This window comes from Polistes fuscatus, unplaced genomic scaffold (assembly GCF_010416935.1).
Source record: "Polistes fuscatus isolate 324 unplaced genomic scaffold, CU_Pfus_HIC Scaffold2, whole genome shotgun sequence".
Classification (NCBI taxonomy): domain Eukaryota; kingdom Metazoa; phylum Arthropoda; class Insecta; order Hymenoptera; family Vespidae; genus Polistes; species Polistes fuscatus.
The window spans coordinates 3,676,077-3,700,340 of NW_025113096.1; the positions used below are offsets into that span (position 1 = coordinate 3,676,077).

Genomic DNA, 24,264 nt, shown 5'->3' on the forward strand with positions numbered 1-24,264 from the left:
ACGTTCACCGCTCCTCTCCTCTTCTTAGAAAACGAAATTTATTTTACCGTCGATTTCTACGCACGGTTTTCGAGCCTTCGAACATTTCCTATCGCGTTCGCATAAATAAGAAGAAGTAGGAGAAAGAAAAGCTCGCAAGGTGTTACGTTCCGAAATTCGTTGATCTAATCGGTTCGTTGGGTTGCTGCTTTGCGAGGAGAGAGAGAGATAGAGAGAGACAGAGAAAGAGAGAGTTTTTCGAACGAGCTGCGCTGCGGCAAGCTCGACTTCCTAAAAAGAGAGAGAGGAAGAAAGAGAGAGATAAAAAAGGTAGAAAGTATAGTGCGCGGGCGCACTCGACGAAGGGAAGGAAGGAAGGAAGGAATGAAGGAAGGAAGGAAGGAAGAAAAAAAAGGAAAAAAAGAAATAGAGAAAGAAGAAGAAGAAGAAGAAGCTGGATAGGTAAAAAAAAAGAAAAAAAACAAAATAAAAAAGTAGAAGTAAAGATGGAAGAGAGAGAGGGAGAGAGAGAGAGAGGGATGGTTTTCGTTGCGTAGAAGAGGAATACAGCGCGTAGATGTATATATAAGAGGTGGCGGGAGGGGTGAGGGAGAATAGAGCGAGGGTTGGAGGGTGGTGGTCGTCTATATTTTATATCCGGTGTGTAGTAGAAACGCGTCGGCAGGGCGCAGACTCGAGGTAATCGGGGTCGGCCGGCTCTCTCGGCAGTTACTTGTCGCGATCCACCGTGGCCGCTCCACCGTGGTCGCCGTCGCGAGAAATTGCACCGCGGGATTACAATACGCACGTATTTGCGTACTGTAAGTGTACTTTACGTACACTCATGTACATGTACGACGCACCTAATTATTAAAAAGGAAGAGAACAATATTTAATAAAAAAAGAAAGGAAAGAGAGAGAGAGGAGAGGGTTGATAACCCCCTCTCCCCCCATCCCCCCTTACTACTACTACTACTACTACTAGTAGTACTACTAGTACTACTACATCGTTGATATCGATAGGAGGAGGAGGAGGAGAAGGATATATAGAAGTTGGCGCAAAGCTGCAGGAAAAAGCACAGCAGCTTGCGCACTGTTGCTCACCGCGCGCGTTTATCAAGCTCTCCATAAGTGGTGCGCGCGCGACCGTGTCAAAACTAACGCAGTTGAGAGACCCCTCGAGTGTCCAGTGTGTTTACGTCTCTTCTTATCTTTCGTGTTGGTTTTGATTGTTATTATTGTCGTCATCGTCATCGTCATCGTCATCTCGTTATTTATCGTCGTTGTCGTCGTTGTCGTCGTCGTCGTCGTCGTCGTCCTCCTCGTGCTTTCTTTTATATTTTTGTCTTAGCGTCAGTTCATTATCGTTTTGATATAATTTACGTTTTGTAACGAGCAATTGGATAATACAACTGGGTTAATTTAAATCTCGTGTTATACAGTTTGGAAGAAGAAATTTATTCGTTGATGAGTATCGACTTAGAGTGGAAGAAAACATTAGCGATCAGCTGACGGTGAGGAAAGGCAGAACAACTTGAAATGAAGTTACATTGATCTCGCGTTAAATTCGTGAATCCGATTATAATCGTCTTCATCATCATCATCATCGTCATCGTCGTCGTCGTTGTTATTGTTGTTATCATCGTCATTCGTGTTTTTATATATTCGCGTATATATATATATATTATATATTCATATATATCAGAGGATCGTGAAAGAAGAAGCTTCTCTTCGTCGGTTTCGTTTTTACTTCGTTTTGTGTGTCTCGAGCCTCGAGCTCGTTCGTGTTTCTTAGTGAACGCTCGTGCGGCAAAGTGACTTCCTCAAAGTGCACCGGCAACAAGGCGATACAGCCTCGCGAGATCATCGTCAGCATAAATGATAAACGAAGCGAAGGTATCGAGTTAAGGTGAGTGTCGTACACTTACACACACAGATATAAGTACATGCACACTTGTCTATATACCTCTATGTATCTATATACATTTATATATATATATATACATTTGTAGTATCTATCTATTGAACTTTTTACTAAGCATTTCCCTTTCGTTACCCTATACGGAAACTCGGAGGATTTAATTAGAGAGACGGATCGTTGCGTTAATTGCGCCCCTCCAATCTTAGAAATCTCGAATTACCGAACGCTCCTCCTCCAGTTCCTCTTCCTCCTCGACCACCTTCTCTTACTTATTTACACTCACCTATTTCCTTTTTTCTCCTCTCGTTTTACGCTCCTCTTACCAAAAGACGAGATAGTACCTACCTTGGGAGAAATTAAAGAGAATTATGCGGTTTACCGGAAGACCATCTTCCACCCCCCTTCAACCCTAACCTATCCTTTTCCTCCTCTTTCTCGTGACCTTTCCACGTTAGGACTACTACAAAGCGTAATAAGAGATACGAATCGTTAACGTTGTTCACGAAATAACCCTTCCTTCAGATTTAATATATTTTTGTACAAAATAAATATATTTCGATGAATCTCATAAAAGAGACAAATATAACTTTGTTTGTAAAATGTTCAAGATGATTAACGTTCCACGTTCTTTTTTTACGATACGCAACTTGTTTTCATCTTTGCTTTCTTTATTTTTCTTTTTTCTTTTTTATAGGATCATCCATTCTCCTCCCTCTCTCTCTCTCTTTCTCTCTCTCTCTCTCTTTCCTACTCTTTTTCTTTCCCTTTCTCGGGTTACATCGTCTCTTTACCATCTTCTCCGCTCGATACGCGTCGTATAATGTTTATTGCATCTTCTTCGTGGAATATTTAAAACGTTCTCGTAGAAATACGCTCTTAGTAGAAAACGTATATTCTCGAAATGAGAGATCGTTCGAAGTAAAGCTTTATCGGGTAAGAAGTTTTTATATCGTTGAAACCGCGAAAGTCGAGTTGGCGTCACGATATCAACAGCGTGGAATAAAGGATATTGCCAATATCCTTGTAGAAAATAATAAAGCTCTATAAAGGTTTATCGCAGTACTCTGGTACTACCTCCCTCGTTCCTTGTCGTATTCTTTTCGATTATCGTCAATGATCATCTAGCTTTCTATCGTTAAAATTTTTTATTTATAACCGATATTACTTTTCTTTCTTAAGCGATATATAAACAATTCGTTTTTTTTTTTTAATTGTTAACCTGTTTAGTTTTTACTGACTTTAGATTTAAGATTGTCTAAAGTGTTGTTGTTTTTAAGAAGAAAAGAAAAGCTACTTGCTTTACTCGTTTTTTTTTTGTTTTAAATGTGTTAAATACATTAAAAGATAATATTTACGAGATAGTTTATTTTCTTTTCTCTAACGTCGAAGCTCAGCGTTGATTTCAACAAGAATTTTAATAAAATTCCTCGAGACCAAGGATAGGAAAATAAAGAGATAGAAAGAGAGAGGGAATATTCGCTCGAAGGATGTTTGACTAATAGCCGTTATCGCATTAAAGGAATAAGAAGGAGCTTGCAGTGAACGTACCGAAAGGAATCTTGTCGAAGGAGTTCGAGTTACTTTGTGCTTGGATTAGAAGTTCCTATGTAATGAAGAATACCATTTAATTGCGTCGAATTTTTTTTTTTTAAAGTCTTACGAATCCTATTGGTTTTCTTATATTTTATAAAAAAGAAAAAAAGAATTCATTTAGCAATATTGTTTCTTTCTATAGATCGTAAATAAATAAGATATATAAATCGTTCCCTTAGCTAAAGATTCGTGATTTTTTGTCTTTCCTATTTTTAAAAGGATTTTCCCTAAAAGCTTACCACTGCTTTTGACGCTCAGGAAGCAGCGTTCCGTAAATAAAAAAAAAAAAAAAAGAAACGAAAAAAGCAAGCGTTTATATGGGGTTGGACAAAAACAAGTTGCCTCTCGAATTTCTCTTGAATCTTCACACAAATCAGATCAGGTTTTTAACGATATAAATCTCTTCGTAGCTGCCTCGATCGTGAACGCCAGGTTCGAACGCTGCTCGACGTTGAACCAAAATCAATGCAGCGAAGCTCTCTTCGACCGCAACCGGAAAAAGATTCTATACCGTTTGCATTAGGTTATACGAAATACACTTTATATTTTAAACATCAAAGATAGTCCATTTTTCAGCAATACGAGTATTACAGTCTTTCGAACATCTTTTGCAATGTAAAAAAATTTATTTTACTATTGCATTTGATTTTGAATGATCTTCACTGGTAATTTGCTGAAATCATTTTAACGTCGGTTATCGCAAAACAGTAAAAAAAAGTAGGTCATCTCGTTTAAAAAATTTAAATGTCATGGAAATCTCTTCTACGTTTCCAGTTACGCAAAAGAAATAGGCATCGCAATATGCCCTTTTCTATGCCATGCAAGTTCTGTAAAAAAAACATTTATATATATATTTATTATTACAAATAATTTTATTTATAGAGAGATATTTATGGTAGACAGATTTATTGCCCCCACCCTGTTTAGGTACGTACTTATTATATAAAATAGTTAAGCTCAAATGGATGCTCAAATGGATAAAATGGATATTGAATTTCAAGTTTGTTCAACACTGAGGTCTTGTATATATGTGTAAAAATCGATTGCAAACAATGAACGACGAATGTGTCTACAGAAGCTTTATAACTTCATGTTCAGAAGTATGCTATTGAGGCAACTTGTAAAACTATTTTACATCTTTGTTATTTTTTATTACAGTAGGAAATATAAAGGGAAACAGTTCGTTCGTTTTATGTCTTTCATCATATATAAATACGTGTTTAGGTATATAAGCTATAAGCAGAATATAGGTATATCCCAGAATGCGATCCAATGTATGTATATAGATACTTACTCACATAGAAGAGGATTATCGTTGAGAGAATACCGGATAAATGTCCATTAATTATCCCGGACATCTAGGGAATTTGGAGAAACCTTGCTGTCGTTTTAGTAGAGAATACGTTACCATAGATTCGCGTACCGTGAATATCACCTAGATTGTAGAACACGATCAAGGAAGAGAATTCTAGGCAAATATAGTTTAAAAAAAAAAGAAAATAAGAAGCACAGTGTCGAAACGCCACTACGTAAGATTTTAACGCGTGTAAGAGAAACTAGGAAAGTAGAAAGTTTTTCTATTTCAAACTTACGATTTTAATGAAACTTTACCAAGGGTAATTCATTTTTAAAGGGTTGCAACAACAACTTTCCTGAGGTTTCAACGTTATTTCGTTACGCAGAAAATATTTATAGTTTTTGAAATCGTTATAATACATAACGTATATAAATTTAGAATTGCTGCTGCTACTGCTGCTGCTGCTGCTGTTAGTGAAAAATGATAGATTATATTTTTAAATAAATTTTTGTAAAATAATCAGCCATTTTTTATGGATGTAAATATCCCCAACTTCTGCATTCGTCGTACATATATCACGAGGAAACGAGAAATAAACGAGTTTTCTCTCTCCTCCTAGGCTCTCTTCTCTTCTGTCTTCGACGTTGACCGACTGCGTTCACATCGGTCCTTTTTGTTCGGTTCCCACAATCTTTCCCACAGAATTCAGCAGCATTTCGGACTCGAATTTCAACGATCGATCGAATGACACCTCCTACGCTATCGTATTAATTCTTAGGACTTCATCGAGAAAAATATCGATCTCGTTCATCGAACTTTCTCTCTCTCTCTCTCTCTCTCTCTCTTTCTCTTTCTATTTTCATCATTTATTTCCTTTTTTCATAGGTAACTTTTTATCCTATTCTTTTCAACATCGCGAATGATATACATTCGTCAATGAAGAACACAGCACGCAAACAATGCTGCTACCACCACGAACATCCAAAAGTACACTTCGAATCGCATTAGGAACTTTCAGACCGAACGATAAATTTCTATTGCACGAAGACGATTTGTTTGGCTAGATGTATCGACCAATCGAGTTTTTCTACGTCTCCACCAAGTCCTTCTTTCGTTTTACCTATGACATTGACGTACAGTGTTGGTCTCTTACCATTATCATATGTACTTTTGTATTCTGTTCTCGAACAATGCTCGACATATACCTACATCTAGCCTTTAACTATTTGCATCTTAAATAATATCGATCATTTTATTTTGTTTTTTTTATTATATTCGTCAATCATCTTTATTAACGTATATATACTTGTATGTAATAATAATTCGTTCGTTTGGTAAGATTAAAATATAAGAAGTAAAATTGAGTTAGAAGAAGACATCATCGTATTTATTCCTTTCGCATTAATGTTCATCGTCATTTTTCTTCTGTAACATCAAGCCAGGAGAAGAAACACTTCATTTTGCTTTCAGTATATATCTCATATTGCCGGCCGTCTCTACTATTCAATACCCATTAATTTTAATGGGTGTTAGCGGTTAGTTTAACACGTTTCACATTCAACGGTACAATGGGTACTCCTACCGGAACAATTTCACGATAATAAACGTTAAACACCGTCGGATGAACGTAACACGTACAACATACACATACGATTGACGTAAGCCACTGGTGGTACCTTTACTACAAACTTACCTTTATATAGTATTATTCTGCTAGACCATAGCTTTGCGTGACGTTGATCGATAAATACTTTTCGTGTTCCTCGCGTATCATTTTCAATAAGAAATCTTTCACCATAGCTTTGCGTGTTTTACACAAATCGAGAACTCGATACTTTAACTCCTTCGTCATCGTCTTCGTCTTTTTCTCTTCTTAGTTTATGAGTTATCGATTTCTAATGCTTTAACTCCCTATCTCGGGATAATTACTCAACAAATATCTTACTATGAATGACGTTTTAATATCTTCGATTACTTTTAGCAAAAGGGATGAGAAATGCGTTACGTTTGAAACATTTTTCAGGTGAATCCAAATTTAGATATCTTTGGGAAGTTCGACGAACCGTGTTTGATTTATCCCTATATATATATCTCACTCTCCCTTCTCCTTCTTCCCTCTTTTGCTACTGTCTCTCTTTGTCTTTCTCTTCGCTAACTCAGGCCAGTATCCAATACCCATTAATTTTAATGATGAACGTGGTCAGTTTAACACGTCCTGGACTCATTGTAACAAGCTTGTAGCGTAATAAATCATATACCCTTGTCAGTGAAAAGTGCATGGCTCAGATAAGTACGCGCGTTATTTGTTACCCCTGGTGTTATCCGGTATACCTCTCCTCGTACCTCCTCTCTCTCTCTCTCCCTCTCCTTGTAACACTCTCACCTGGTACGTTGGTGTGATCTCTATGTAGAACGGTGGGGTAGTTAAAGGATACGATATCACCATCACCCCTTCAAGACCGATCGAAACGCCTAACGATTATGTGCCCTAGCTATATCGTAAATGATAATATTAGGTACTGGTTGATCGTCGATTTATCTCTACTTAAGTAAATTTTTTATTAATTTTCTAAAAAAAACCTTTTACGTTATTCCTTTCTTTCTTTTTATTTCTTTTCTCTATTTTTCTTTTTTTTTTCTCATTAGAAGCACGAATTTTTTTACGATACTCTTCTTCTTCTTCTTCTTCTTCTTCTTCATTTTCATGACAATCCATTTTATACGAGCTAAAGCTTTGATGTTCGTTTAATGTATTCAATCAGATAAAAATTGACGAGAATATTAATTAAAGGTAGTATAATACTCTCTAGTTCGTGATGTGGATATAATGTTTCCTTTTAACGATCTATTAATAATTTTAACAATTAACTCGTAATTAACAGGCTCACATTCGAATTCATAATTTGTGGAAGGAAATACAATATAATATTATCGATGTTAACAGTTTACTCTCTTCTATATTCAATTGTTGATTCGTGTAAATTATAATGATAATTATTTGGTATTAGTTCAAGATGATTTAACCTTGAATTATCATAAATTTCATAAGGGTGCAGTAAAGTAAAAAGCTTGAATATCTCTTCTAACATTCCCGTTTTTTATCGATTCGGCTTGTTCGTTTCTGAACGAGTGTTACGCGCCTCGCGTTGGCAATAAACGCGCGATAAGGTAAACGCGTCGTAAAAGCTAAGCTATTTGTTAAGTACTGAAATTACTTTTATCTACTCTACGAGCTAGTCGAAGTTACGACTATCATCTACACGTGACAGAAAAATATATATATATATATATATATAGGTGTTGCTAGATAAGAATATATTTTTCATCAAAATCTGATTTCGACGATTTGGGAATTTTTCCTGTTTTGTTTGTAAAACCAAATTTTAATATGTACAGAAATTTAACATAAATAATTATTATTTTATAACGAGCTTTATATTGATTTTAATTCTGTAATAATCATATTTGTATTATTAATTATATTTGCTAAATTAATTAATTATTATTTATTCAAGTGTAGTCTTATATTTCTGTAATATTATATGCACGTACATTAAATTATCTCTCCAATTATTCATCAGCCGCAAACATTTTCTTTCGATAATGCTCTTGCATATATTGTCCACGGTAATATTTACGTTTTTACTTCAACCGCCTGACTTATTTTTTCTACGTGTAGCCTATTTTTATTTGTCGAACTTTGACGATGATAAAATAATTTGAATTGGTATGACATCTAACATTGATTAGGTATTTATATAACTTGAAATAGTTTTTAGACAGTGATACAAATTACATAAACGAAGATGTTCCCTTATTTATACAATGAACAAACTTTTTTCTAATAAAATAACGATATAAAAGAAATTGTCCGATTGTATTAATAAATTAATTCGTAATAGCGAGTACATTATAATTAATCGTGATAAATATATATAGTGTGTAAGAATTACCCCATAGATTTAATACTTGTAGAAAGGCATGGATCAAGTTGGCAAGATTTTTCAGGAAATGTTTTTAACCTGTGATAAGATTTAGAAAAAGCTAAATCACGCTTACATCTTTCGACCGGTTTTAACAACACGTCCTTTTATCCATGGAGATCGTTTTTGCATAGGGTGTAGTATTACTCGACGGAATTAAATGTAAATTATAAATCGATAAGAACCCTGGATGGTATCTCGGTAAGTTCGCGCTTCCACGAGTACGTGTTCCTCTTAATCTTTCTTATTTTCTTTTTCTTTTTCTTTTTTTTTCCTTCTCTCTCTTTCTTCTTTTCCTTCCCCCGACTTGACTAGAGAGAAATTAAAGTTTTTATAATTTGCATATTGTGTTACTAGAAGAGATGGAGTTTTCTCTCTCTTTCTATCTTCCTCTCTCTCTCGCTCTCTCTTACTCTTTTTAGATAAATTTTTCGTTGGCGCTTGGGTCGATGCATCGATAAGAAAGAAAATTTACTACCTTGCAGTATCTCGTTTAAAGCATCACAGAGAGAGAGAGAGAGAAAGAGAGAGAGTAGGAAAGAGAAAATATAAATATATTCTTTTTATAGTACGTGATAAATAAAGAAGAACGAATACGATTAATATTTTTATTTTTATATCGATAGACGACAAATTATTATCTTTCATTATAATGAATAAATAGTAAATATCACATATTAAAAGATGTTTGTATTAACACATATATTTATATATTATTTTTTATCTAAAGAAAAATAGAATCAAAGAGATATTTTTCATCGTGTTTTTCGTCAATGCTCTAGTGAAGGGTGATGCTCTTATGTATTTCCTTATATAAGTTTCACGCGAGGATCTTACGTACGTTGTATGACACAGTGCAACGGCTCCGGTCATAATTCTTGGTATATAGGCCAAGAGAGAGGTAGAGGTTCCGACTTTCACGAGGATAGATCACACCATACAAACACTCGTGCGATAAGCCAAGCGTCGTTTTGCATCCGCCATAAAAGTTGAACAGTTTTTGGTTCATTTTCTTCACCCCGTTTTCTTTGCCCCGTTTTTCTTTTTTTTTCTTTTTTGTATTTTTATTTCTTTTTTCTTTTTTCTTTTTATTCTATATATCTACCTTAGTGAAGCTGTCTATCGTTACCACATTTTTACGTTGGGATCACCGACGCCATCGTCAACCTTTGCGAAATCTTCAACGACAAACCTTAACGAAAATTTTTCGTCGTTTTAAACTTTGACCTCTTTCCACTACATCGACGACGACGACGACGACAACCACAGCGAAGTCTTCTTTTTCTTCGTTTTCTTCTTCTTCTTCTTCTTCTTCGTAAAATTTGTTGCAGTGCACGTCGCGAGCAATCAGTGCAGCCAACTTTTCTACTTGGTCTAGCGTGCGGTTTAATTCGCGAATAAGTAAAGTGCTGGAAGTCGGTCGGTCGGAGTGGTGCTGATGGTCGCACGAAAATGGCATCGATAATTTTATCCTCGTATTGTCGGTTATTCCGTTAAATTTTCGTTAACGCTGGAGAAAGCAAAGTATTTTTTCTTTTTTAGAAATAGACGTAAAAATTATTTCTCCAGTTCTTTTTTTTTTTCTTTTCATTACATTATATATCTCTTACGTCATATACGTTTATTTATCATATATTATTTACGTATCATAAGAATATACGTATGCGAGACGTATACGCGTTTATTTTCTTTTTTTTTATCTTGTAAAAGTTACAACCGATGATTAGAAGTTTCTTTTAACGTTGAAACCACTCAAATTTACGAGACAATGGAGAATGAATAGGTGGATCGAAGAAACGGTCTATTTTATAATGAGACCGCCTATCGGTTGTTCACACGTGTGCTAGAAACGTATAGATATATGGATAAAGACTTATATACTAACGTATGTACGTATGTTCGTCGTATGTACGTATATGTATATAAGTAGAAAGGAGAAAAGCATTGGTACATACACTACTACTCTCCGTCCAACGGGATAATACGGATGTACGAGGCTTGGCTTTGTCAGTTCGATCTCGGTTTGCTCGTGTCTAGAACGACCTCGTGGATGTACTCCGCTTACTACATGAAAGCTTTGACTGCGAAGCTCGAACTAGAAACAACCGCAGATATTTGTACTAATACTCGAACAATAGTACGCTCGTTAATTTTGCGGTTTCCCCGTTAAACCCTTTGTACGAACGAATATCCTCGTCGTTGTTATGCTCGCACAGCTTTCTATATATACATTTGAAAAAAAAATTTCAAATTTTCGTTGAATATTACTTTTCGTATAACAACCTACTCCAAATCATGACTAAATTCGTGACCTTATTTTCGATATTTTCCAATATAACTGAGAATAATCTATTTTTTTCTTTGCATGATTTCTTATTTAACGATAAAAGAAAGAAAGATTGTACAATCATTTTTGATAATTTTATTCGTAAATATTTTCTTTATTTTGCTAATTGATAATTATTTTCTAATTGTAGGAAATGATATTACAAAATCAAAGCTCTAATTTTGCATAGGCATAATCAATGCGAAGCCTTTACATCGGCTGTTGGATTTTGGGTTGTTGCTATTGTTGTTGTTGTTGTTGTTCGCAACGATTTAGCAACGATCATCGACGAGTACGAAACAAATGGAAATGAAAAAAGCAGGTCGGCGTAAACAGGCATAACAGCGTATAGTCCGGTAGGATCATGAAGAACGTTAGGTCGCCATGCGGACGCATAAATTGGATTGTAATTTTGGCTCTCGCCGATTGGTCGTACGATACATTTGTATCGGCATTAGGGGCTTATTTATACGAGTTGGATCGCGTCGTGTTGACTACCAAACCAATGTGCAACTGATCCTAGTAATTACCGGCTAACCATTGATTTTCCTGCAGATTAAACGTAAACGCTATAATCACTACGTCGCGCGGTTAAAATCCGCCCTTTATGGTTCGTCGTTCGTTTGGGTTTTGTCTCGTTTCGTTATTCGAGCTTATATGTATATACATATATAGTTTTACGTTAAACCTCATTTTCCTACGGTTCTTATATGTTTACATAATTTTTCGTTAACGAGTACAATAACTCCATGTATATTTTATAACAAGATCTGCTAGAAAGAGAGAGAGAGAGAGAGAGAAATCTTTCAATTTGTAAAATATTCACATTATAACGATGAATACTCGATATTACGATATGAATTTAACGTATGTGCGCAACGTTTCGCGTTCTAACAAAGACGGCATCGCGTTACATTATCGACAAATACCTGTATTATACGAGATAACTCGGTCGTTGGCTCGTGGACCGCCATAATCCATTGGATGCTGTGCTGCCATCATCTCAACGAGCCATTATCATTTACTCGCGATTGCATAGTCGGAAAACTAGCGCGTTATTCCCGGTAACGTCGTGCTCACGAAATGTCACTAATCTCTACGTGTATTCGTACAATTTATGTGTATATATCTCCGTTATACGAGCTAGAATTATTCGAAAACGTGAAAATTGAAGCTCTCTCGCTTTGCTTTTCGTTTATATTCTTATTATTAGCGTTATATAATATATATTTATATATATAGACGTTCATGTAAATTAGGACGAAATATTTAATAAATACTGATAATCAGTTTTTACTCGTTTTAAAGGATCTTTTTTCTGTTGTTTTATTTCTTTTTTTTTATATTTTTTCGTATTTTTTTTATTTTTGTATTTTTTTTTTCGCAAGGTAAAATCTTCGATACGTCTTTCATGGTGCACCGACTACCGGACCAATTATCGTTTAATTAAGTCCTGCCCGTTGAATGAACCTTCTTCTTCACAAAGAGAGTCACGGCTTGTTGTTCTCAAAGGCGGCCCGTTGCAGATATAATGAAAATGGAACGCGAAGGATCGATGAAACTTAGAACGAAACGAAGGTACTTGTACTTTCTCTCGGTTTAAGTAAACTCGTGATTTAACGAACCTCCTTGGAAATTATACTGTATATTGGCTAATAAAAGAATAGGGAGCTATGGATGAACGAAAGAAATCATTTCCGCGATCGCGTTTTACTAAAAATAGAAAGAACAAAATAGGATGAAATCTAATGAAGTCGTACACTAAAGACTTTATTTTAACTTATTGACTTATTTCATTTGATAAAAAAAAACTTTCCGAATCGTGGAATATGATTAGTTAACGCAAACGATATCAACTAACAGAGAATAAGCTTTCCATCGGTTTACAAAGCTTACCAAAGATAGAGACTCGTTATCCAACGATGTTTGACGACAAACATTGTTTTCGAGTTATTCGCAAACGTCAATGTTTGGAGGAGGAGGAGGAGGAGGAGGAGAAGGAGGAGAAGATGAAGGAAGAAAAGTAACATCCCCTAACGTTATTACATCTACCGAATTGAAGTGAAGTAAACGTTTTTGATCAATCGTTATCGTCCTACTGATAATAATTTTTGTTCAAATTTACGACGAAAGATTCAAATAAACGAAATTATTCAAAGTCTCTCTCTCTCTATTTCTCTATTAAAAACAATAATCATTAGAAACATCCGTTTACTCGCAGAAATACATAACCAATTAGACATTTTATCGACATAATATGATCAATTTTGCCTAAAGAAGTTCAATCAAAATAACAATTTATACATATATTATATCATATAAATATCGATTATCTAACTTTCACACGGAAAGAAACTCGGTCATGAAAAATATACTCCAAATGTATTAACTTATTTTATATTCTAGTTACTTCCAGCACATATATCGTATTCCTTACGGTTATCCCAGTTGAATCAAAGTAAAATAAATCCATCGTGGTGTTAGATTTATCGCGTTAAGTTGGTGCGCGTCGACAATGGCGTTAACTCGATCGAGGCAGAGGAACGTATGACGGACACGAAATCCAAGCTTTAAGCAGGAATCGCAAAACAGGAATCGCATTAGCTTTGTCACGATAAGACGTCGTCGTCGTAGTACGAGAAGTCAGCTCAACCCACTATTTCTCTTTCCCTCTCTCTCTCTCTCTCTCTCTCTTACTCTTCTTCTTTCTCCTTCTCTTGTTATTCGAGTCACACACGGCAAGATAACGCTTTTCCCCTTTCGTGGAGAAGCGACGTGTCCCCCTTTTCCTTAGTTTCCTGTCCACTGGGACCTCGTAAAACCCGCCTTCGTAACAATCCGTGGTCTCTGCCCACTTTCCTGTTCCCTTTTTCTCTCTCTCTCCATCTTTCTTTCTCTCTCTCTTATCCTTACTCTTTCTCTATTTTGTTCTTTTTCTTTCTTTCAAGGTTCGACCGTTTTCTCGACATTCTTCATTCTCCTTTCCTCTCAATTTCAACGAGACCTTCGTACTTTCCATCTTTCTTGTTTCCCAAAGTATTTCCGAGCATTGCTCTTCGTTGGTGATGAGGGAAGAGAGCCATCTAAGGTCACAGAAGCAAGAGCTATATAGTGGTAGTAGTAGTACTAGTGAGTGCATACGAATACCTAAGCCTTCTCTTTCTCTCTCCCTCTTTCTCTGTCTCTCTCTCTGTCTCTCTCTTTTTCCCGTTTCCTTCTCTCTTTCATTTTTCGCGTAAAGAGACAAAATGCGAACTTGGATGTACCTTTGTCGTCCCAGTAACGATGTCGTCGACCACATATATACCTTGGCATAGTATACGAACATATTTATACACCGCATCGAGATGTGCCTGCATATGTGAGGAAAATAGAAAAAGAAGATAGAAAGAGTATGCGCTGTATGTGTATGTATATGTGTATGTGTATATGTATGTATATGTGTTTAGAGAGAGGAAGGCAAGGAAGGGCGCAGTCTCTATAAAACTTGCCTCCTCTTAACGCGGACTCCGCGTGGAAATCGAGCCCTTTGAAGTTTTCCGTGAGAAAAATCTTCCCAAATGAAGGCAAAAAATAGTAAGAGAGGGTTGAGCTCTCTCTATTCGGTAAACTCGAGCAACGTCTCTTTCGTTCCTTCTTTCTTTCTTCCTTTCTCCTTTATCTCCGTCCTTTTTCCTTCACTTTAACGAAAAGACCGCCAAAACGATTTTCTACAGATCAAAATGTGCCTTTACTTACCCTCGACGAATATCAAAATCCTCGTCGCTTCGTTAGCCAGCTCTTTACAACGAGAACGTGTTCTTTATACGTGTTCGTTAAAGTTTTTGAATTTTCTTTTTTCTTTTTTTTTTCGTTTATTAAGGATATATTTGTAACGTTATATTGTTAAAGAAATATTAAGGTTATTTTCCAACAGACGATATATTTGTCTTTGTCAAACTAATTAAATCTTATCTATTGCATAATACAATTTCATATAAAACGCGATATGAGCATCGATATAACTGACTATAACTACTGGCCATCGTCCGACCACAGGTGTCTCGTACTACTAGACTTCACGATATTATGTCTATATGCGGTACATATTTAACAAGAATAGTTTGATAGTTTCTAGTAAGTAGCTATGCGATGAATCTCGTAGAATTCTCATATAATTAATGCAGATCACTCTTTTCTTTTTTTTCCCTGGTATTTCGTTCGTACTTCTAGAAATTGAAGTCAATCTTTTTTTGAGGTAACAATAAACGGTTTCTTTGTAGTTCGTAAAACTCGTATCGTTCGTCGAGTAAAATGCATGGACGAACCGGCTGGTCATAGCGTTTAGATAATTACAAAGGTAGACTCGCGCAGGTGCGCCACGAAAAACGAATGTTGAAACTGTGTAAAAGAGGAAGAAAGAAAGATAGAGAAAGAATGTTTTGGGTGAGAGCCAGAGTGATAGAGAGAGAGAGAGAGAGAGAGAGAGAGAGAGAAAGATAGAGAGAACGGAAAGAATCTATACGCTGCCGAGTTACGTGTTACTGCATCTAACGCTGCACCCATTTTCCATTATATTCCGATGATATATAAACCGTACCGTAAATAACAGGCCTTTATATCGCACCACGCATCCAGACCCATCCAAAGGTTATACCATTGCCAGCCGAAGGCTATGCACTAGTCATTCCGCAATGGATTAGGTCGAGCGAAAATATAGGCTCTCTATCGCAACGCGTTAAAACGAACACGCGTAGCTACCTTCGTTCATTCGTTCGTTCTTCCTTTATCGCACGATTTATGTCGTTGAATTATCGGCCACGAATTACGTATCACGGGGCTTATCTGCAATGAAATTTTTTCAAAATACACGAACGATTACATATAGTTTGTAGAATTTTTTTTGTTTATTTTTTTTTTGTATTTTTTCGTATCCTTTTCTTTTTTTTTCTCTTTTTTTATTAACAATATAGATCATCGGAGAGAACGATAGTTCGTTAGATCGTTGATTTATATTAGGTATGACCACATAGAAGTTTGATAAATAGTATTTAAGTAGGTGGAGTAAAGTAAATCAAATTTTAACGGGAGATTGTATTTTCTAGAAATAATTACCTCATTAAATTAATAATCGTCCGTTCATTTTAATCGTAATCGCTTAACTCCGAAACCATTTTGCTCGCTCGATGCAATTTTAATAGGCGTTAGAATATATAGCACTAACCGATAATTAAATGTTTTGTTACAATACACAATAACGAATTTCAAGTTTGATAGAAATTTTCGTATGAAGCCACACGTGCTTTCGTACGCGAAGTGGCGAAAGCTTAAAAGGATATAGGGTATAAAATATTATATCGAATAAAAAAAAACCAAATAAAAAGCAAAGAAAAAAAAAGAAAGAAATACAATTTCTCAGAAACGTATATCACGGTATGAAAATTTCGTCGATGATTTCGACTCGTTGCATCGAAATCTCTATGCGAAATTAAATCAAGGACAACTGTTGCGTTGTGAAAAGAGAGTAATAGATTACGTAAGCGCTAGCTAACGTAACGTTTACGACAACCAGCTTGTCTATGACGGGGAAAACAAGAACTGTAGGTCGCAAGGAATAATTAATAAGCTTTTCACGGAAATTCGTAAGGTTGTAAGTGGGATTGTAGCCATAATAACGATAATATCGACTTCTACTTATGCAAAGTAAAGTAAACGTATAGGAAGCAGTAAACGTAGCGAAGAAAGGACCACACTTGAAGGCGTTAAGGGTCACTAGTGGGGTGTTAAAGGGTTGCGTGCGCACTCGCAATTATCCATTAATTAACCATTGGTGCGTGGTTCAAAGTTGACTCAAAGCTCTCTCTCTTTCTCTCTCTCTCTCTCTCTCTCTCTACGGGTACATCGAAGAGCCTTCGGTATCCGTAACGCTTCGTTGAGGCAAAGGTTGCACCGACAAATTGAGTTGCGACCCTACCTAGTTAAATGTTAGCTTCGTATTACCGACGTTAACGGCTGTTCCCCCTGGACGTCTTTGGAAATTTTAGAGTTATAACGTAACATCCGTTCGAGAGAGATGTGCTTCTATGGATTATTATTATTACGATATTACGATAAATTAGTATTAACCGTATTTTAATTTCCTTTTTTATATCCATATAAATAGGTAATATAAATCATGAAATATAAGAAAAGAAGGGAAAGACAATAACAAAAAAAAAAAAGAAAAAAAAAAAGAGAAAAAAAGAAACAAATTTGTACAATTTCTCGATAATTTTCGTTCTACTAACTACTTTCGAATCGTAAAACTTTTACGAGATTATATCGTTCGTACGTAGGTATATACATGCGTAAGTCGAGGAACATCGCGATAAAACTAACATTCATTTTCCGTACCCTCCCCCGTGGATACGACTTTCCTGATTAATCTTATCAAAGTTCTCGAGCGTGAAAGCGATCGTTCGAGAGGACGTATAATTCTATCGAAAAGCTAGCTTCCTCTCTCTCTCTCTCTCTCTCTCTTTCTGATTCTCTACTCTTCTTTCTTTTTATTTTGTTCTCTTCATCCAATCTATTCATTCGAAAATTCGATGGTTTTACGAACAGAAACCAAAGTTTCTGTTGAAGAACAATGTTTGCTTTGGATGTTGAGAGAGAGAGAGACAGAGAAAGAAGTATGCGTTAAAAGTTATTGCATCAACATATACATGACGTTCATTATGGTCGAACGTGTTATAGACAGGAAAAAGGAAAATGAGAGAAAGAGTTTTGAAAATGTCTACCGAGAGAACGAGCATCGACTATGAAAACATATCCCACCTCCCGTTTTCCCTTTCTCTCCCTTCTCTTCTCTTCTCTTCTCTTCCCCTCCCTTCTCTTCCCTTCTCTTCCTGTTCTCGCTCGGTCTAACCCGTAGAAAAATGTATGTGGTGCTCCAGCAGAAAAGCGGATTTGCATAATTACGAAACGACGCTTGGACGCAGACGAGCCGTTGGAGGTAGCTCGCTGGATCAATCACCGACGCTATTTTTCACGCGTTCTCCTTTTCGTCGCCGGTAGCGAGAACAAATAACGTACTTGCTTGTTTGGAAACGATTCATAGCCAGCTTCCAATCTCCAATAATTTCTTTACTTTTTTTCTTCTTTTCTTTTCTCGCTTTTTCTTTTTATTTTTATTCCTTTTTTTTGTTTCGATCGATAAAATAGCTTCATTTACCAGATGATATATATATAGGTACGTATAGTATATATACACGTATGGTGTATGTGTTACAGAGAATGTGAATTTATAGATGAGAACGAATGACGTGTTGAACGAATCGTTCGTTGACGATTATTTTAGATTATGATAGAATCGAATTATTTTGTTGTACTTCGATGAGAAAAGATTTTTCACATTTTAGTTGAGTTAATACGAATTTATGGTAAGAGTTGTCGGATGTAAGGGAAGAGATTATAAAACTATTGTGAAAGAGACTTTTCTTAGTACCGAGAGAAACTTTGTTCGTTTGGTTCGGAACGTCTGATAACGACATTCGTATATAGGAAAATCGTAAGTTTAGTTATATGAAATTGCCTCTGTAATTTCGTCCACACGCCTTGCCGCCGGGAATCTCTCGTTTCGTTCGTTCGTTAGTTCGTTCCTTCGTTCATCGGGTGAAGGTGCCAGATTTGATTTTACTTGAGTCTACTTAACTTTCCGAGACAGCGGGATTATATCTTTCTGCGAATACTATCTTTCTCTTTCTATCCTCTGTTCTAGTTATTTCCATCTCTCTCTCTCTCTCTCTCTCTTTCTTCTTATCCTTCTCTTCTTCTATTCTGTCCTGTTCTCTTCTCTTCTCTTCTCTTCTCTTCTCTTTTGAGCTCTCTCAGTATCTTCTTCTCAACGGCAGCGGTGGTAGAGCAGCGGCAGCTTGCAGCTTGCAGTAAGCTCGTCCGAGCGTGATGGAACTTAAGTCTGGTTTAAGGTTGAGTTCCGTACCGATTTTGCAAAAGTTTATTCTGCTAGAATTAACAGGGTAAGCTTGGGATTCGCAAGCTTCGTGGAACATGTCTGCGACTACTCAGAAACTGCAAATATTCTTGATAAAATATAGCTTTTCCCCATAAATGCAGATGCCGTCGCAGGTTGCGCAGAGAGAGAGAGTAATAGGTACACCTCTAAACATAACTTTGCGTTTATTAGGAAGAAATAAACTTTTTCCTATTTCGTATGGTTGATGGGTGATACTAAACGATGACGAATAGTTCTATTTTTACGTATTTTGAATTTTATTTATTTCTAATATTCATTGAATTTAATCGAAAATAATAAAGCTGTTAGATATTTATTCGACTTATTGTTTCTTTTTTTTTGTAAATATTTTTCATAATCGCAACGACTATCAACGTATCGAATTAAAAGTTTTCAAGGAGAAAATATTTTAAATATATTTTATGTAAATCCAATGGATTATATCCTGGTATATATTATATTTGTACTTGCATCAATATATAATTATAATACAAAGTAATAACTCGGTATAATCGATTTAGTTGTTTTATTCTCCGTGCGTTGATCTCGATTGAATGTTCCTTCATCGATATCGTTGACAATTTTAATAAAAACAAAGCCAATTCGAGCGTTGTGCTGAGCGCATTGTGAAACCATCAAGTCCCATTCCGTTCGTAGATTGGTTCGGGTGAGCAGCAGCAGCAGCAGCAGCAGCGGCAGCAGCAGCAGCAACAGCAGCAGCAGGATGCATGCATATGACCCCCAGAGAGATTTGATTTACATTTTAATGCATTGCCAGGATAAGTCTCTTTTAATTAGCGCTACATTATAATCGATGCAAATCTCTCAGTTTTAATTAGCGGCCATCTCGGCGTAAGAGAATTTTAATAAATTATATTAATCCGACCTCTCCCATGTGAAACTCGGCTCGCTGTGAACATTGGAATATGCGATTGTTGATACTCGGAAAAGGGAACAAGAATTATCGATGATAGTAAATAGAGAATATTCCGAATGGTAATGGACGATCTGTGGTGTAATAGTAACATTCGAAAATTCTTTAAATAACTTTAAAACACATATGTACATAAACGATTTATCTAATGATTTTAATATTTCGAAATATACATTTACCGCGGTCCAAATCGAATTTCAATTGACAGTGAAAAGTCCAATTCGCGGTTGTTTTCCTTTTTTTCGTTTCAATTTGAAAGAAAAATCCTAAAATTATCCTTGATGTTTTAGATGAAGTTTCGGAAAGAGAGATACAGTCACAGTAAACTGTTGTGACCGAAAGATGTGTTCCAGGCAGTCATGCCAATTACTCTCCTCTCTATGTATAATTACACTTGGATTGTCATGGACAACGGACAAGAGTTCGTACTGTAGCTATCCGACCGATATCTGCCCTATTCCTAGAGTCCTTTGTCCGTTATCGGGGGTTTTCGCAAAACGATTTCTTTTGTTCGGTTTCGAGGCTTTCCGTGTTCGATGGCAGATTGACAAAGAGCTGCTGACGTTAGTATTACCCGCATAAACATACAAAAGACATCTCTGTCGGTTAATGGAAAAATCGAATCGTTATTTTGAGAAATGTGTATGTCTTATGTACACGATATAAATCTATCTATTATAATTTCATTTTTTCCGAATACTACTCATTTCATTATTTTATAAATTAAATAAAATAAAGCGTGATTATAATATAAAAGCATAACTATTTATAGAATGTCGTACGTTTCTTTTTTTTTCCAATTATTCGAGTTTCGATTAATCCGAGCGAATTTATTCGAGTTGAGTCCTTATTTTCATAGCCATTTTCAAGACGATAACAAAACTATATTTCTTTTTCTTTCTTATTAGTAGTCGTAACAATGCCGTTCCCTTTTCAACAATAACATTATTCTCTGTGCGTGACTATAATGAGCTCAAGCACGTCACTTTAAGACTCTCTCTCTCTCTCTCTTTCTCTCCCTCACTCTCTTTCTCTCTCTACCTCTCTTATATGCATATATATATATTTTGCGAAGAAGCCGAAGTATACGAAGCGTTTCTACGTTCCGTTGGAAACTTCACTCGAGGGGATACGGAAAACGGTATTATAACTCGAAGATATATCTCGAAGGCCTCGAGAGAGAAAGAGAAAGAGAAAGAGAAAGAGAAAGAGAAATAGAGAGAGAGAGAGAGAGAGAGAGAAGTCTCACGACTCTCACGGAATAAGGCGGAAAACTATTTTCCCAGAATTGTCATTTAACTCCACGAAGTGCTCGACCGTTCGACTAAATCCTCCGAACAACACCGTTTACGCATGGTGTCGTCCTACGATTACGAAGGAAAAGCTCTCTCTTCTACCTTCGACTTTAATGTAACGCCTAACATTGCACTAGTCTCGAGTCTTCTTATTCTTCTTTTTTTGGCTTTTTCCCTCCATCGAGATATCTTCGTGTAACGTTCCCAACACGAGATTACGAAGGAACATCGTATGCGCGAGAAACGGAATAAAACAAGAAAACGAAAAGCAAAAAGCGAAATGCAAAAAAAAAAAGAAAAAACAAAAAGGAAGAAGGAAAGGAAAGAAAAGAGAAGAAAAATTAAGAGAATAAGAGAATGAGAGAAAGAGCTAGGAAGGAAAGCTAGGCGTACGGGTACGGCGTTCTTCGAATTCCAGCACGAAATTTCCTATCGTCTCGACGTTCCACAAATCTGGGAACTTGGCTTCGGGTGGGTATGGTCGATATCTTAAAGAAGAGGAAGGTGTTTTCGGATTTGCGATTTCCTCGAGTCGAGACTAGTCTCGTCGATTCGTTCAACGGAATGGAATGGACGAAGGGTCGAGAAATCGAAATAGAAATAGAGAGAGAGAAAGAGAAAGAGAATATATAGAGACACACAGAATATGGCAACATATCTCCAATACATGTATTTACCGGTACAAATGAAGGTATGGTTGTAGCTATATTAGACAGATGTGGGTGCTGAAAGCAAGTTATATTTTCAAAGCGAAAGAGAGAGAGAGAAAGAGAGAGAGAGAGAGATAGTACAGTATGTATAAATGGTAAAACGAGACGGGCTGCAAATTTTATCGAGTGTGAATTCGCGCGACCCATATTCCTTCCGGTCATTAATCTTGTCCACGAAGGAACGATGAATTCGAGGGAAGACGTATACCACACGTACGTTGGTGGCAACGTCGTTTGAGTTTCTACACTCTTCCTCTTCCACCCCTTCCACCTCCTGTTCCTCCTTTACCTCCACCCACTTTCGACTTCACTGCTCTCACTCGTATTCTCTCTCTCTCTCTCTCTCTTTTCGTCTCTCTCGACATCTCACTTTACTAACGTCGCTGTGGTATCGAGTGTCCTCGTCTTTCTCTCTTTCCGACAACGTATGCTTTCGCAGCCAGCAACGCTGGCTGATGCAACTTTAACGAGAAGAAAATACTACATCTTCACCTCTCCTTCATCCCCTCACCTCCTATCCCTACCCCCTTCCCGTTTTTTTTTGTTTTTCCCACCTTTTAAGAATTATTTCTACTACGAAGTTTAAACTCTAGCGCGTCTTTTACCGTAGAAAGGAACTACCCTCTTGATCCACCATTTTCTTTTTTCCCTTCTCTTCGAAGTGGAACTTTCCGGACTCGTGGATTCTCGACTTGCTCAGGGAACAGGGAGATAATTGAAAAAGCGGTAATTTGTCCGGAAGTTGAATGGCGATCGTTATGGGCGCAATGCGTTCAATATGTCCCTTCTCCCTATGAGAAAGAGTAAGAAAGAGAGAAAGAAAACTGCGGCGGGGCGGGGTGGGTTGAGGGGGGGTGGGAGGGGTGAAGAGGAAAAGGGGTCGCGAGGGAGAAACGTTACTTCGTAGATTTTATGTCGTTTCTTTTGCCATTTAACCATTCCTCTTACTGTACCCGCCCGTTTCGACAGTGAATAACGAGAACGTCCTTGAATAATAAATCGTTGGGAGATGAGATCTACTTTGATCAGTATTCGTCTATTCTAGATAGTTATTAACCCTTTCAGACTTTACTCTTATAGAGATAAAGGGAAAAAAGATGAGTAAGGTAAAGCTCTTCGCCTCTTCTTTCTCTCTATCTTTCTCTCTCTCTCTCTCTCTCTCTTACTCACTCTCACACTTTCTCTCTCTCTCTTTCTTTTCTTCTCTATCCTCTTACACGAGTATTTAAGATATTTATTCGAATATTTGCCTTACCGCCAGACGCTGGTAGTGTAAGGTGGGTGAGTGGGTGGGTGGTTAAGGGGGTGAGGGGATAGGTTTAATAAATTTCGCACCGAAAGTATAGTGCGCGAAGACTCGAGGGAAAACACTCGCCTTTGCTCTCCTTGACCTCTTCTTACCTCGAACAAGAAGAAAGAAAGAAATAAGGAAAAGGAAAAGGAAAAGGAAAAGGAAAAGGAAAAGGAAGGAAAAAAGTGTAGAGGAAGGGAAACGTTTAGTCGGTGATGGATTAAGAAGGGAAGTGGAAAGCAAGGAAGGGAGAGAAGAGGATGAGAGAGAACCGTATATACGATCGTTTTCCACGATGCAAGGTATCCTCCAACTGCACCCCACCACAATCCCTCCGCCCCTCCCACCACGAGGTCTCTTCTATCTCGTCGTTTTGTAATCTGGAAAAACATTTTTCCGCCTTCGAATTCGCTGTGAGGAGGACGTATAGGTGGAGAAGAGGGTGGTATAGTGGGTAAGAAGGGTAAGAGGGGCTGAAGGGGCGGTAGATGTTTCTGGTTATAGCAAGGTGAAGAGGGGTGGGGGAGAGGATGGTTGCGGAGGAAAAGGCAGCCCGTAAGTCGCGGTAAGCCTACTACGGGCGTACTTAGGGAGGATTCCCTCTTGGGCTCTATCAGCATTCGGATAAGCCGTATCCGGTATTACGCTGTTCCTACCTTGCCAACAACGTGGTTTTGCGCCGGTAAAAACTGCAATCGAGCGAAATACACCGAAGCAGGTTCGAGGAAGATTAGGATGGAAAGAAGAGAGCTAAAGTCCACCGTTTTCGGTGTGCGCCAAAGGTAGGTGGATAGATGGCGAGGGACGAAGAGGGGGTTGGGGGTTAGGAGTGGGGTAGGAATAGGTTCAGTATTACGTATATGTATTACCAATGTGTGTGCGTGTTTGTATGTCTCTGTGTCGGTGGATGATGACGAGAAAAGGATCGTAGTAAAGTACTAC

At 37.1% G+C, this 24,264-nt stretch overlaps 1 protein-coding gene across 2 annotated transcripts in view; it reads left to right on the top strand.

The window, feature by feature from the left end:
* The first annotated feature begins 1,283 nt into the window (after nt 1–1,283).
* Nucleotides 1,284–24,264, top strand: part of LOC122516645 (teneurin-a) — a 545,517-nt gene continuing 522,536 nt past the window's right edge. For both annotated transcript variants that reach the window (XM_043634626.1, XM_043634627.1), the window contains exon 1: nt 1,284–1,888. The gene's annotated coding sequence lies outside the window, so the exon portion shown is untranslated. The remainder of the gene's footprint in view (nt 1,889–24,264) is intronic.